The 13,037-nt window shown below is 50.1% G+C and overlaps 1 long non-coding RNA gene across 4 annotated transcripts; it reads left to right on the top strand.

Annotated features, from left to right (window-relative positions):
- Positions 1–1,050: 1,050 nt before the first annotated feature.
- On the top strand, positions 1,051–9,280 carry LOC145722610 (uncharacterized). 4 transcript variants are annotated; one of them, XR_014146979.1, is made up of 6 exons: positions 1,051–1,256; positions 2,525–2,639; positions 4,169–4,361; positions 6,481–6,561; positions 6,913–7,004; positions 8,813–9,280. It is a non-coding gene; the product is annotated as an uncharacterized LOC145722610 (long non-coding RNA). The 4 variants fall into 4 exon arrangements; XR_014146980.1 differs by having other exon boundaries at positions 4,169–4,409; XR_014146978.1 differs by lacking the exon at positions 4,169–4,361 and having other exon boundaries at positions 1,055–1,256.
- Positions 9,281–13,037: the final 3,757 nt, after the last annotated feature.

Raw genomic sequence — 13,037 nt, 5'->3', positions numbered from 1 at the left:
TGGAGAATGGGCAGTTAGGGACCCAAAGCAGGAGACTTGCCTGTGGAACCCCACACTTCCTGCATGTTCCAATAGGAACAGAGGATTTGGGAATCAACAGTTACTTCATATTTTTTGAGGGCTCCTTAGCTTACTTATTTAGAAAAAATCAAGCAATACCAGTTTATGGTAGAAAATGTGGAAATTGATAAAAACCATGAAGATGACACTAAGAATGGTGGAGGGCCCCACCATCCAGGGGCTCCAGTGTTGCTCAGTTTCTCAAATAGGTACCCGGCGGCCCGCTCTGTGCCAGGCACAAGGAGAATGTACAAGGAGTGTGAGACTAAGTTCCAGCCTCGAGGATCTTATCACCAGCTTGGGAGAAGCAGTCTGTTCTTCTGGTTGCAAGCAACAGAGGCAGACGGTCCGACTTCAGCACGAAGAAATGTACTGGAAGAATATGGTGTGGCTTCCAGACTTCACCGAGAAGCCAGAGGCTTCAGCAAGGGCGGGGCTCTGGGGATCCAGGCAGTGGGAATAAATGGGCACTCTTTCAGGAGCGAGTCAGCAACATGGTCATATGTACAGTGCCCCTCTGCTAGAGACTAGGATGTGAGTGGCCTGGCTGGGTCAGGGGAGGGTGAGGCACCTTGACTGACAGCCCGCTTGGACTGTTTGTATGGGGGGGCTACCCCCACAGGAAACCAGGCTGCTGGTTCCAGGAGGAGGGGAGTAGAGGCGGGAAGATCACACCACAGCTTCACCCACCTAGGTCTGAATCCAGGCTGTGTCTCAGTAGCCACGTGGCCCAGGCAGGCTGCTCAGTCCCAGGGGCCCTTCTCTTATCTCTTAAAATGGGCGTGGTGGGGGCGCCTGGGTGGCTCAGTCGGTTGGGCGACTGCCTTCGGCTCGGGTCATGATCCTGGAGTCCCGGGATCGAGTCCCGCATTGGGCTCCCAGCTCGGCGGGGAGTCTGCTTCTCCCTCTGACCCTCCTCCCTCTCATGTTCTCTGTCTCTCATTCTCTCTCTCTCAAATAAATAAATAAAATCTTTAAAAAAAAAAAAAGGGCGTGGTGACAGAGGGGTTGCAATGAGGAGGAAAATGAGTAAGTTAGTCAGTCTGTGCCATGAGTTGAGCCCAAGACGAATGGTGCATTGGAATCCTAGAGTCCATATGGAAGAAGAATGACAGAGGAACCCCTAAACCTGGGCTGAGTTTCAAACTAGAGGTCCGAAGACCATAGTTGCTTCAAGATCTAGCCATTTCTCAGCAGTAAGAGCTCAAACAAGTCACGTTCCCTCCTTGGGCCTCAGTTTCTGTATTTAAAATGTGGTGATAATATGTGCTGCCTGCCTCACAAGGGGGCCGAGGATCCAAAGAGAAGAATGGCTTTGTGAATGGTGTCGGATGGGAGGTGAGTATCTCAGGGGAGAGGAAGGAGAAGGACATGCCTTGTAGGGGCACCAGCAGGAGAAAGAGATGGAAGGGAGAACGCACTGGCTCCTCCCCCCAGGTTGGTGGGTGCTAATATTCTAATAACAGTATCCATTTCTTGAGCTCCTGCCCTGTGCCAGGCTCTGTATGAGGTGCTGGGGCCGAAGGGACAACAGAAGGTACATAGCTCCTGGCCACGTGGAGCCTAGGGGTGGGACTGGAGCTCAAATAATCAGAGAGGTGCTTGGAGGGAGCACTTGTTTCTGCCAGAGCAGTAAGAGGGACTTGAGCTGCTGTGAAGTCAGGGAAGGCTTCCTGGAGGAGGTGACCCTGAATTGACAGCTGACCATAAAGGAGGTCACTGGGCCTGTAGGTGGAGGAAGAGCACTCTGAGCAGTGGGGACAGCACTGGAAAAGCCCTTTGGCGGAGGGAGGAAGGCATGCTGGGCAAACTAGTGCAGACTGAGAAAGTGCATGCTAAGGTTGCCGAAGGAGCTCAGTTGCTCTGAGGAACCCCCTGGGAAGCAGGAACAGTGCTACCTGAGGACATTCTGTTGTTAGGGCCCAGAGACAAGCCAATGAAGTGGAAGCTCTCGCTTTCCCTGGGCTCTGGTTCTCTGGGACTTTGAGTGCCTTGTCCAACAGAATTCAGTCTAGAGTACAGCCAAAAGAGGACTTAGATTCTAGGGAATGTGGCAGAGAAAGCACCCGAGAATGAAGAGAGTGCTGTTGGAAGGCTGAGGAAAACACATTCTTTTGGGCAATAGGGAGCCATAGGGGACTTAGAGCGGAGCAGGTTCTTGGTACTCTCAGTAGCAGTTTAGCTCCCGTGTCGGAAGGCCGAAGACAGTTGCTGGGGACAGTTTGCCATGGCCTCCATGTCACATGCCATGTTTAGTCATGGCCAGCAGCAAACCCCAGTGCTCTTTCAAGGCAGTAAGTGATGCTGCTGGGGGAGTGGGAGTTTAATTGGAGGTTGCTGCTATGGCCCCTTTGTTCTTTGGAGGAGGGAAGGCCAGCTTCTTCCTGTGAGATGTCTGTTTCTGGGAGAGTGAGGCCAGAGAGAGGAGCTCAGGTTTCTGAGCACCTCCTGTGCACCCACCCAGGACATGCCTTGTGTGCTTGGAGGGCGGTGACAAGATGCCCTGAAGGTGCCTGACCCGGCCTTGGAGAAGCCAGCCCAGCGTTAAGAAGGCGTGGGAGGTGCACCCGAGGCAGCAGGTCGGTAGGAGCGCGTCTGTAAAATGGTGACACCTATCTGCAGGTGCAGAGCTTGCTTCGGCTTCGCTGTGTAAATACCTTCTATTTATGGCAAATGTGCCCCGTTTTCTTTTTAAGGTGATGATAAGAAATTTCCGATAAATGTATTTGAATGATATATTACGATCCCTTTAAACAAAAAGGATTAGTGAATAATGCGGGGACATGTGGGTGAACCACAACCTGGCTGGCAACACGGAATGGTGGGGGGGTGGGCTATTGCCTCCCCTGAGCCTCACCATAGCCCTGTGGTGGGGCCTGCCATCCCCATTACAGCTGGGAAGGCTGAGTCCTGAGAAATTCACTCTCCCCTGCCCTGCGGTTAGCGAGGGCCAAGCCCGTTCTGGAACCTGGGTGTCCCCTGACACTGGCCTCACCCCACCCAAGCCCCCCAGGGCTAGCTAGGGGAAGCCTTCCCCACTTCTCTGGGCTGCTCTTTGGCAGTTCAGAGCTCTCCTGACCACAGGGGTTCTCATCCAGGCCCTGCCTGGTTCCACCACTTATTAGCCAGCGGCCTTGAGCAAATGTCTGACTTCCTCTATGCCTGGTTGCTCGTCTGTAATATGGGGACAATGCTTGTACCTCAGAGGATTGTTCAAGAGCTTTAATGAGATGATGTCTTTTATTATTCCCAACTTAAAAGTGAGACAGTGGAATCCCAGAGCCAGGAAGCCACTTGTCCAAGTTCACACAGGTGGGAAGAGGGGGAGCTAGACATGAATTTAGGTCAATCGGGTTCCCAAACTGCTGGTTTTAATGACTTCGTGGTGTTGTGTCCCTTCTGTGGAAAGCCGCGGTGTCCCCATGTTGGAAGAAGCTGACAGGGGCTACAGGGGATAAAAGATACCTGAATGGCAGGTCCATGGGGAGGGGGCTCGGTTCTCCTTAGGGAGGAGCTGCAGGACTCTGCCAAGATCCCCAAAAGCATGCAGAGTCAGGAGTGGGGGAGGCCACTTTCCTGTGGGAAAATGTAGGGCGTTTCCACTTATAGCCTGATAATTGGGCCCAGCGAGGTCCAGAGCACAGATGATGTCATTCATCCTCTGTGGCCTTTGGGGCTTAGGAAGCCTCTAGGGAAAGCGGGTGGGGGAGGAAGGGCTAGAGGGCAGAGAATCTGGAAAGAATGGCTGATAAAAACAGGAATCAGGGTTTTGGGTGCGGGGATCGTGGCCAAGGGAGCTTTAGAGCCATTGCAGCGGGGCTGGGGGCCACACGTAGGAGTCAGAGGCAGAGGCTGAGGGTGACAGAATGCATGAGTGGTGCCTGAGTGGATTTAAAGGGACGCTCCACGCAGAACGCTTAGCTTGGCATGTGCCCCGTGAACACTGCCCCCGAGGGTGGGTGTAAGGGCCTGTCTTCGGCACTCATGCCCCTGACTTCCACTTGGCTGTCCCCATCGTCTCAGATGGAACAAGCCTGACCTGTCCCTCCCCCCTAGCCATCCCAGCAGCCCTTCCTGGCCTCCCTGAGGCTATGTCACCCCCTTCTAGGCCCCGGAGCCAGCTGTCCGGACTTGCATCTGAGCCCGCTGCTTCCGCTGTGTGACTGATAATGACCTCACCCGGCAACAGTGCCTACCTCCCCAGAGAGCTGCGAGGGTACACAGCAGTGACTCAGGCACAGCGAGTGCTCATCCAAGTCGGCCTGATCGTCCTGATCCTGCGACGCCGCCCCTCGTGTTGGGTCTGCCTCCCTCTCTGGCCCCAGCGCTGGGGGCCGCACCCCACACCGGTTCCTGCCTCTCTCACACCTCTGTGCCTCTGTGCTGGCTGCTCCTCTGTCTGGAATGTTCCTTCGCCCTTTTGCCGGCTCTTCTTTTCTCACTCGGCTAATTTCACTTTAAACTTTAAGACTAATTACTTTGGTCACCTTCTCCAAGAAGCCTTCCCTTGCTCACCCCTGGGCTTCCACAGCCTTCTGCGTCCCCCCGGGCAGAGGCACTTTTGCAGTCTTGTCATTGTCTGCATTTCCGTCTCCACAGCCCCTGGTCTGTGAGCTCCTTGAGAGCGCACCGTGGCCTCCTCATCTTACGTCCCCAGGGTACTAACTGCTCTCATCCTCTTCTAACACGGAGACACCTGCCAGGGCCCAGCTAACGTTACAGGCAGCTAGCCCGTATTTTCAAGTTTCCTCACAGCTTTTTCTTCTGTGGGCTCTGACTATTGGGACGATTACTTTCATGTGCCCACTTGGCTAGGCTGGGGTCCCCAGTTGTTAGGCAAACACGAACTAGACAGTGCTGTGATGATATTCTGTAGATGTGGTTAGGACCTATAATCAGCTGACTTTAAGTAAAAGAGATTACCTTCCCTAGTGTGGGTGGACCTCATCCAATCAATTGAAGGCCTTAAGAGCAGAAACTGAGGTTTCCCAAAAAAGTAGGAATTTTGCCTTGACAGTCGTGTAGGAATCCTGCCTGAGTTTCCAGCCTGTTGTTGGCCTGCCTTATGGATTCTGGTATATATAGATCTCTCTCTCTCTCTGATAGATATACATAGGAGACAGATATATATCTGTTCTATTCTTCTGGAGAATCTTGACTAATACAACTATTATCCCCATTTTACAGATAAGGAAGCTGAGGCTCAGAGAGGTGAAATTTTATGGTTAAGGTCATAGAACTGCTCAATGGCAGGGCCAGAACGGGGACGCAAGCAGCCTCTCCAGGACAATATCCCTGACCACTGAGGTGATGCTGGGATCCAGGGTCTTATCCTTCCTCAGACATTTCTGAGTGCCTGGAGCCAGGTTCCTGAGCCAGGGCAATTGTCCAGTGAATGAGGCCCTTCCTGTAGAGCCAGGAGAGTTTACAACTCATCTCTACTTTCTGTTTTCCAGGGAGATGTAGTGAAGCTTCTCTAGGTAAGAGAAAAAAAAAAAAGAGAGAAGGGGAGGACCTAGAAACAAGCCCTTCCTTCTACTTCCTGGCTATGTGACCTTGGGCAAGTACGTTCCCCACTCTGGGCTTCAGTTTCCACAACCTAAAATTCCCTTGACAGGGGACTGGTTAGATACATTATGATACCCCCATCCAATAGAATAAAGTCAGGAGGTGTATTATAAAGAAAAATCTTCAAGATAAACTATAGGGTGAAAAGAACAAAGTGTAGGACAGTATGATGTGCGTGTTTTTTGTATAAGAAAAGGGGGGAGCTTAAGAATATGTTCTTATATTGACATAAAAAAACTCTGGAGAGATACACCAGAAACTATTAAAAAGGATTCTTTGAGGGAGGGGTGGATAGGGATAGAGATGGAATGAGACTTCCCGTTTATTTAAAAAATAAATAATAATGATTTTAAAATAGTGATAATGAGAGTATTTCCTTTAAAGTGTAGTTAGGATTAAGTTAGAAAATATATGTAAAACGCAAAGCATACAGTAGGTGCTCAAAAGTGGTAGCTTGTTGTCTTTTTACCATGAATCTTCAGGGCATTCCTCAAGAAAGGGAGAGATGATCATGATAATAGCACCACTTGCTACTGGAGCTCTCTCTGTGTACTTCTTGCCGAATGGAGCGCTTTGGCTGCAAAGGAAATATGCCCCACCGGCTTTGCTTTCCAGGATTTAGTCATCTACCCGAGAAACATGGCTAACGTCCTTGGACTATGTAGTACTCGGCATTCATTCACTAAAGCATCAAAGGGAAACTCATTCTTGGCGGGTGGGAATGCAAAACGGTACAGACACTTTGCAAGACAATTTGGCGGTTTCCTACAAAACTAAATGTACTCTTACCATACCATCCAGCCATTGTACTCCTTGGAATTGACCCAAAGACTTGAAAACCTGTCTCCACAGAAATCTGAACATGGATGTTTATAGCAGTTTTATTCATAATTGCCAAAACCTGGAAGCAACCAGGATGTTCTTCATCAGTAGGTGAGTGGATAACGAAACTGTGGTACATCCAGACAATGAAATATTATTCAGCCCTAAAAAGAATTGAGTTATCAGTCCAGGAAAAGACACAGAAGAAACTTAAATGTATATTACTAAGTGAAGGCAACCCGTCTGAGAAGCCTACATACTGTAAGATTCCAACTCTATGACGTTCTGGAGAAGGCAGAACTACAGAGACAGTAAAAGATCAGCGGTGTCAGGAATGGGGCCAGGTGGGGGGAGGGGAGAGGTGAACAGGCAGCGCACAAAGGATTTTGAGGGCAGTGAAAACACTCTGTCGTATGTTACAATGATGGATATATGTCATTATATGTTTGTTCAAACCCACAGAACGTACAGCACCAAGAAAGAACCCTGAGGTAAACGGTGGACTTTGGATGATGATGATGTAGGCTCATTCTTGGTAAAAACGTACCCTTCCGGTGAGTGATGTTCATAACGGGGGAGGCTGTGCATGTACGGGAAATCTCTGTATTTCCCTTTCAATTTTATTATAAACCTAAAACCGCTCTAAAAAAAAGTCTTAAAAAAAAGATTCAAAGGAAAAGAAGGTTCACTGGTAAGCAAGAGGAGAGGGCTTTACGGGATGGGAGCTAACATTCATTGAGCCGTACCAGGCATTCTTAGATACGTCTGTCTTGTAATCCTCCTATCAACGGTTGGAGGAATGGTGATTTTATAGGAGAATAAACTAAGCCTCAGAGAATTGAGCTAATCTGTCCAAGAACACACAGCTAGAAGTCAGCAGACAGGCTCTGACCACATGTGTCCCAAATTGCAAGTATCCTTGTCTTCCCCTACACTATGATGCCTGGCCAGGGCCTAGAAGGTTCTGTTGGGTTGACTAAGTGAAGCAGGGGGTAGATGGTGGGATGGGGGTGGATCAGGGAGAATAGCAGTAGCAGCATGAGAGTGACCCATAGGCCCATTTCAAAAACCCTTTATTTTTATTTTTTTAAAAGATTTTATTTATTTATTTGACAGAGAGAGAGAGATAATGAGAGCAGGAACACAAGCAGGGTGAGTGGGAAAGGGAGAAGTAGGCTTTCCGCTGAGCAGGGAGCCCAATGTGGGGCTCGATCCCAGGACCCTGGGATCATGACCTGAGCCGAAGGCAGAGGCCCAATGACCGAGCCACCCAGGCGCCCCATCAAAAACCCTTTAAACTTGACAACAATCCTAGTAGATAGGCAGAGGTCATAGTGTTATCTTCCCCCTTTCCCTCTTTTATTCATTCACTTCTCCATTTAGCCAACCATTAACATTTTAGTGAGAACTAGTCCTTGCCAGTCCCTATATTAGGAACTATGGACATCAAAATGAATGAGTCATGGTGTTAGCACCAAAGGGATTACAGTCCAGCAAGAGAAAAAGGCCCACAAACTAATGTAGATAATTGAACGCTGAGCTTTGGATGAACATAAAATAGTTAGGGGCAGAGGTCTTGGAAAATGTGTAGGAGTTTGCCATGTGTGAGGTGGGGCTCGAAGGGACAGCACATGGTAAGGACCAAGGGAGCAGAAAGCACAGTGAATTTGGAGAATAACTAAGGGCTCAGAGTGATTGAAGGGTGTGTGTGTGTGTGTGTGTGTGTGTGTGTGTGTGTGTGTGCAGGGAGAGAAGAGGATGAGGATAGAGAAATGGTTTGGGAAGAGGTCAGACCCTGATATATTGTAACAGAGAATGGACTTCATCCTATAGGTCACAGAGAGGTAAGCAGGGCAACCGAGTAGCCAGGCAGATTGGGACTTTGGAGCAACTGCTTTGGGGGCCTGAAGGAGGGGCAGAGACTGGAGACAGGGGCCCCGGGTCCATCCTGGACCATCTCCCAGTGCCTTGGGCTCCTCTAGGGTCTCTCCTTTGCCACTGACCCCTGTTTTATTGACATTTTTATTGAAATAATAATAGATACACATGCAATTACAGGAAATTATTCAAAAATCCCTTGCAGATTTGCCCATTTTCTCCTAGTGGTAACATTTTGCAAAGTGATTCCTTTGCCACATTTCATATAAGAAGGTGGGTATTGTGATGGAGGTACCAGTGTGTTGAAGGACAGATGCCCAGAGACTCTGGAGACTATGGGCCTTCTTTCCCACCACCTTCCCTCCCTCCATGAGCCAAGACCATTTTATAGATATGTCATGGGACAAGCTTGGGAAGCCTTACAGCAAAACTCAACGGCTCATCCTTACAAGCCTCTTACAGGTCCTTTTTTATCTCCTTGCAGACCAGGCTACCCCCTTGGGCAACACCTTTGACATGGCCACACCCAACACACAGTGGGTGGAGTGGAGATGATCAGCTCACCAACCAGGGCTGGAGTTCCCCTTATGGTGCGGTGCTGGGAAGTACCTGCCCAGCCCGGAACTATGTCTCCCAGCAGCGCTTGCTGGTCATGTGACCAATGCAATGTGAGCAGAAGGGAGCAGAGCCCTTCACCATGGGGTGCTAAGTAGTGGCTCTGCCATCTTTTGTTTCTTCTCTCACTCTGTTGTCCGTATGACTCCAGAATGATCTTCAGACCACAAGATGGCAGAGGAGCCACGAGATGGAACAGCTGTGTCCTGGAGCAGCCATTGGAGGGAAGAGGAGAGCCAGGGGCTGGGAGCATGAGCATTAGACTTTGTAGTAGTGAGAAGTAAACATGCATAATTATTTCAAATAAACAAAAGAAGTAGAGAGCATAGTATAATAACCCACTTTAGCCATCCATCATTCAGCTTTAAACATTATCAACATTTTTCTACTCTTCTTTCATTCACCTGCCCTGCCCTACTTTTTTTTAAAAAAAGATTTTATTTATTTATTTATTTATTTATTTGAGATAGAGAGAGAGAGCTCACGAGCAGTGGGAAAGAGCAGAGGGAGAGGGACAAGCAGACTCCGCACAGAGCACAGAGCCCCACACGGGCATCAATCCCATGACCCTGAGATCATGACCTGAGCCAAAATTCAGAGTCAGTCGCTCAACTGACTGAGCCACCCAGGCACCCCTGCTCCACCCTACTTTTAAATTGTTTGCTGGGGTTTTCAAAAGTAATTCCCAGGAAAAATACAGAAAGACAAAAACAAAACAAAAATCTAAACACACTTTATCGTGCTAAGCCACGAAGATGAGGGGCCATTTGTCATAGTAGTTAGCCATCCTTGACTAATGCAGTGGACACTTGGTACCTAGCTATTGAACTGAACCAAGTGACCTGTTTTTCTAGGCAGTGCAGCACGAGGAGGAATGTGTCTAGGCCTAAAGCAGCAAGAATGCCAAGCCTTCTAGCTCTCTGAGAAGTAGTTCTGTTCTTCTGGCCCGGCTGCACCCAGCCGCTCCCAGCCGCACCCACCCACCCTACTGGCCCCTACCTCCTACTTCTTCCTTTTTCCAGGCCCTGGGTTGCTGAGGGGAGAAGCAGACCTAAGGTGGAACCAGGAATAGAAGGTTTTCAGGGCCAGGTCTCGGCTTGGGCAGGGCTGGGCGTGGTGGGGTGAGGCTGGAGCTGACAGAGCAGGCACAAGGGATGGATGTGGGAGACCCACAGCCTAGCAGCAGGGTCTGGGGCCAGGGGAGCAAAACCTTTTGTGCTTTTCAGCTTGGCCTGTGTTCGCACAGATGCAGGATGAAGCTTTGTGGTGGGCTTGAGTCCATTCAAAAAGTCATTGTTATTGAGTACAGGTTGGGCAGCCCTGTGCCTGGCACTGGGATGCGTGATGGGCCGGATCCTGGCTTAGCTACTCCCCAGCTGCGTGACCTTGGGTAGGTTCCTTTACCCCTCTGAGCCTCAGACTCCCCGTATTGAAAACGAGTATGGGAAGAGTCTTAGCAGGGAAATTGGCCATGATGTATGGAGAAAGCCTGGCACCCAGTAGGCTCTTGATGACTCATAGATTTTGCTATTGGTTTCTGTTAACAGCAGCTAGGAGTTTGGAGAGGGCGCACGGGCACCCATCCAGGGAGTGGGTCAGGGCCGGAGGATGCTGAGCCCCACCCTGTTGGGAGCTGTTTTCAGAGAAGGAGAAACAGGGAATGCAGAGAGCCAAAGAGTTTTTTCTGGGAGCGGCCAGGTCTTAATTTCGCATGTCAGAGGAGGTGGGTGGGTGGAATCCTGCAATTCAGGGGCTCTTTCCTGGAAGGGGCTGGATAGGCAACAAAATGCTTCCTCCCTCAGAGACAGCCTCACAGCTGTCAGGAAGAAACAGCTGCATGGCTTCGCTTCAAAGAGGTGAGACCTCAGTCTGTGGGGGAGCAGGACAAGATGTGACAGCAAACAGGAACTCCCAGGCAGATTTTCTCAGGGGGGATGGACCAGGTTCAAAAGCCAGTCCTGCTTCCTGGCTATGTGACCTTGGGCAAGTCACTTCACCTCTCTCGAGCCTTAGTTGTGTCATGCTTTAAATGATGCTCATCTCACAAGGCTATTATGGGAAGAAAAGATAATGCATCTAAAATGCCTTGTGGTGTCCTGGTACACCGGAAGCACTCAATAAAAGGTCATAGTAAATCAATCACTCACCCCTCGGGCTAAAATGAAACTCCTTTTCTTCTCCCAAGTAACTTCTAAATAGCGGAGGCACCCATCACCTCTTCTCTTTCCCTACATTGACTCCCTGCAAGGGCTTGTTCACTTCTGCGGCCTTAAACCCCATCTCCATGACATCAGCTCTGTAAATGGCATTTGAGGCTACAGTGCCCTTGCTATTGTTGGTCACAGGTTCTTGATGTTCTTCCTAAGCTGCACCCCACCCCCAGCCCTTCCCATCGATTCAGCAGACAGGCCTTTTTTTTTTTTTTTTTTAAGATTTTATTTATTTATCTGAGAGAGAGTGAAAGCATGAGGTGGGGCAGAGGGAGAGAGAGAAGAGGGAGAAGCAGACTCCCCGCCGAGCAGGGAGCCCAATGCGGGGCTCCATCCTAGGACCCTGGGATCATGACCCGAGCCGAAGGCAGACGCTTAACGGCTGAACCACCCAGGCGCCCCTCATAGCGAGAGCTTTTAAGAAGTCAAGGCCATCTCTCCACAACTGGCTCTGGACCCCGCGATGGCTGTCCATCCCCCACAGAGAAAGTGCAGACGCTCTCACGGCTCTTCCTCTGCCTGTTCACCTCCAGCACGCTGACCTCCGTCCTCAGACACATCTCCTCCTTCTAGCTGCACCGCTCCCCCCCCCGCCCCACCGCGGTGTTCTCTGCCCCTCATCATGCTAGATTCTTCTTCATGAGACCACCTGCCATGAGGTTAGACAGAGGCTCCTGCCACTGAATGGAGGTCCTGGGAGGGCTTTCGTGTCTCCTGCCATGGTATACCCAGCATCATAACAGTGCTCTGGTCCTGGCCCTCCCCTCTGACGGCTTTTGGGTGGCTTAGAGGCTCCCTGTCTCCTTGCTTCTTGCTGACCCTTGGCCCACATGACTGCCCCCTTTCTCCAATAAAGCATCATCCTTAACCCATTACATGTGACGCTGTAGGATTCGTCCCAAGCCCTGGTGCATGACAGGGGGAGACCCAGGAGGCCTCTCTTTGCATAACACAGACAGACACGGGGTCCAATCCCCCTGTGCTACTTCCTAGCTGTGTCGCTTGGGCAAGTTGCTGAACATCTCTGAGCCTCTATTTTTTCATCTGGAAAGAAGAGTAAGAAGTGAGAATACTTGGCTGGTGAGATGTTAGATGAAGAGTTGAGACATGAATGCAGAAGAACCTGGCACATGTTCTCTCCCTACTTCTCTCGGTGGTGAAGTAATAAGACTGGTTTTATCTTCTGGAGAAATTGGGAGGGGATTGCAGTGGGTTGAATGGTAGCCACCAAAAGATATGTCCATGTTCTATCCCCCAGAACCTGTGAATGTGATCTTATTTGGAAAAAACATTTTTTTGCCAATATAACTCAGTATCTTAAGAGGAGATCCTCCTGGCTTACTGGGTGGGCCCCAAACCTAATGACAAGTGTTATATTTATAAGAGATACACAGGGGAGGAGACCGACCGATGAAGGCAGAGATCGGAGTGATGTGGCCACAAGCCGCAGAACGCTAAGGATTGCTGGCAGCACCGGAGGCTAAGAGAGAGGCATGGAGCGGACCTCCCCAGAGCTTCCGGAGGAAGCCCAGCCCTGCCAACCCTCAATTTTGGATTGTGGCCTCTAGTAGTGTGAGAGAATAAACCTCTGTTGTTTTAAGCCACCAAGTTTGCCACACTTTGTTACAACAGTTCCAGAAAACTAATACAGGAACGAACTTTGGCAAAACAACAGATGGAAGGTCCTGGCCCACTTGGAGCCCTTTCTGGATGGGACTTTCCACACCCAGGGGTTCATTCCCTCTTCAGCTAAGGTAGGAAAAAAGGGAAGCAAGATTCTCCTGATAGGGCAGAAGCAGCCTGGAAGGGCTCAGAGGGGAAGGGGCCCTGCCTGAAAGCTCTTGAGCCAGACGTCTCCTCATGTCCCATGTCCCTGCCCTTAGT

The sequence above is a fragment of the Leptonychotes weddellii genome, chromosome 7 (genome assembly GCF_054177405.1).
Source record: "Leptonychotes weddellii isolate Sample4059 chromosome 7, ASM5417740v2, whole genome shotgun sequence".
Classification (NCBI taxonomy): Eukaryota; Metazoa; Chordata; class Mammalia; order Carnivora; family Phocidae; genus Leptonychotes; species Leptonychotes weddellii.
This window is presented reverse-complemented; position numbering and strand designations above follow the sequence as displayed.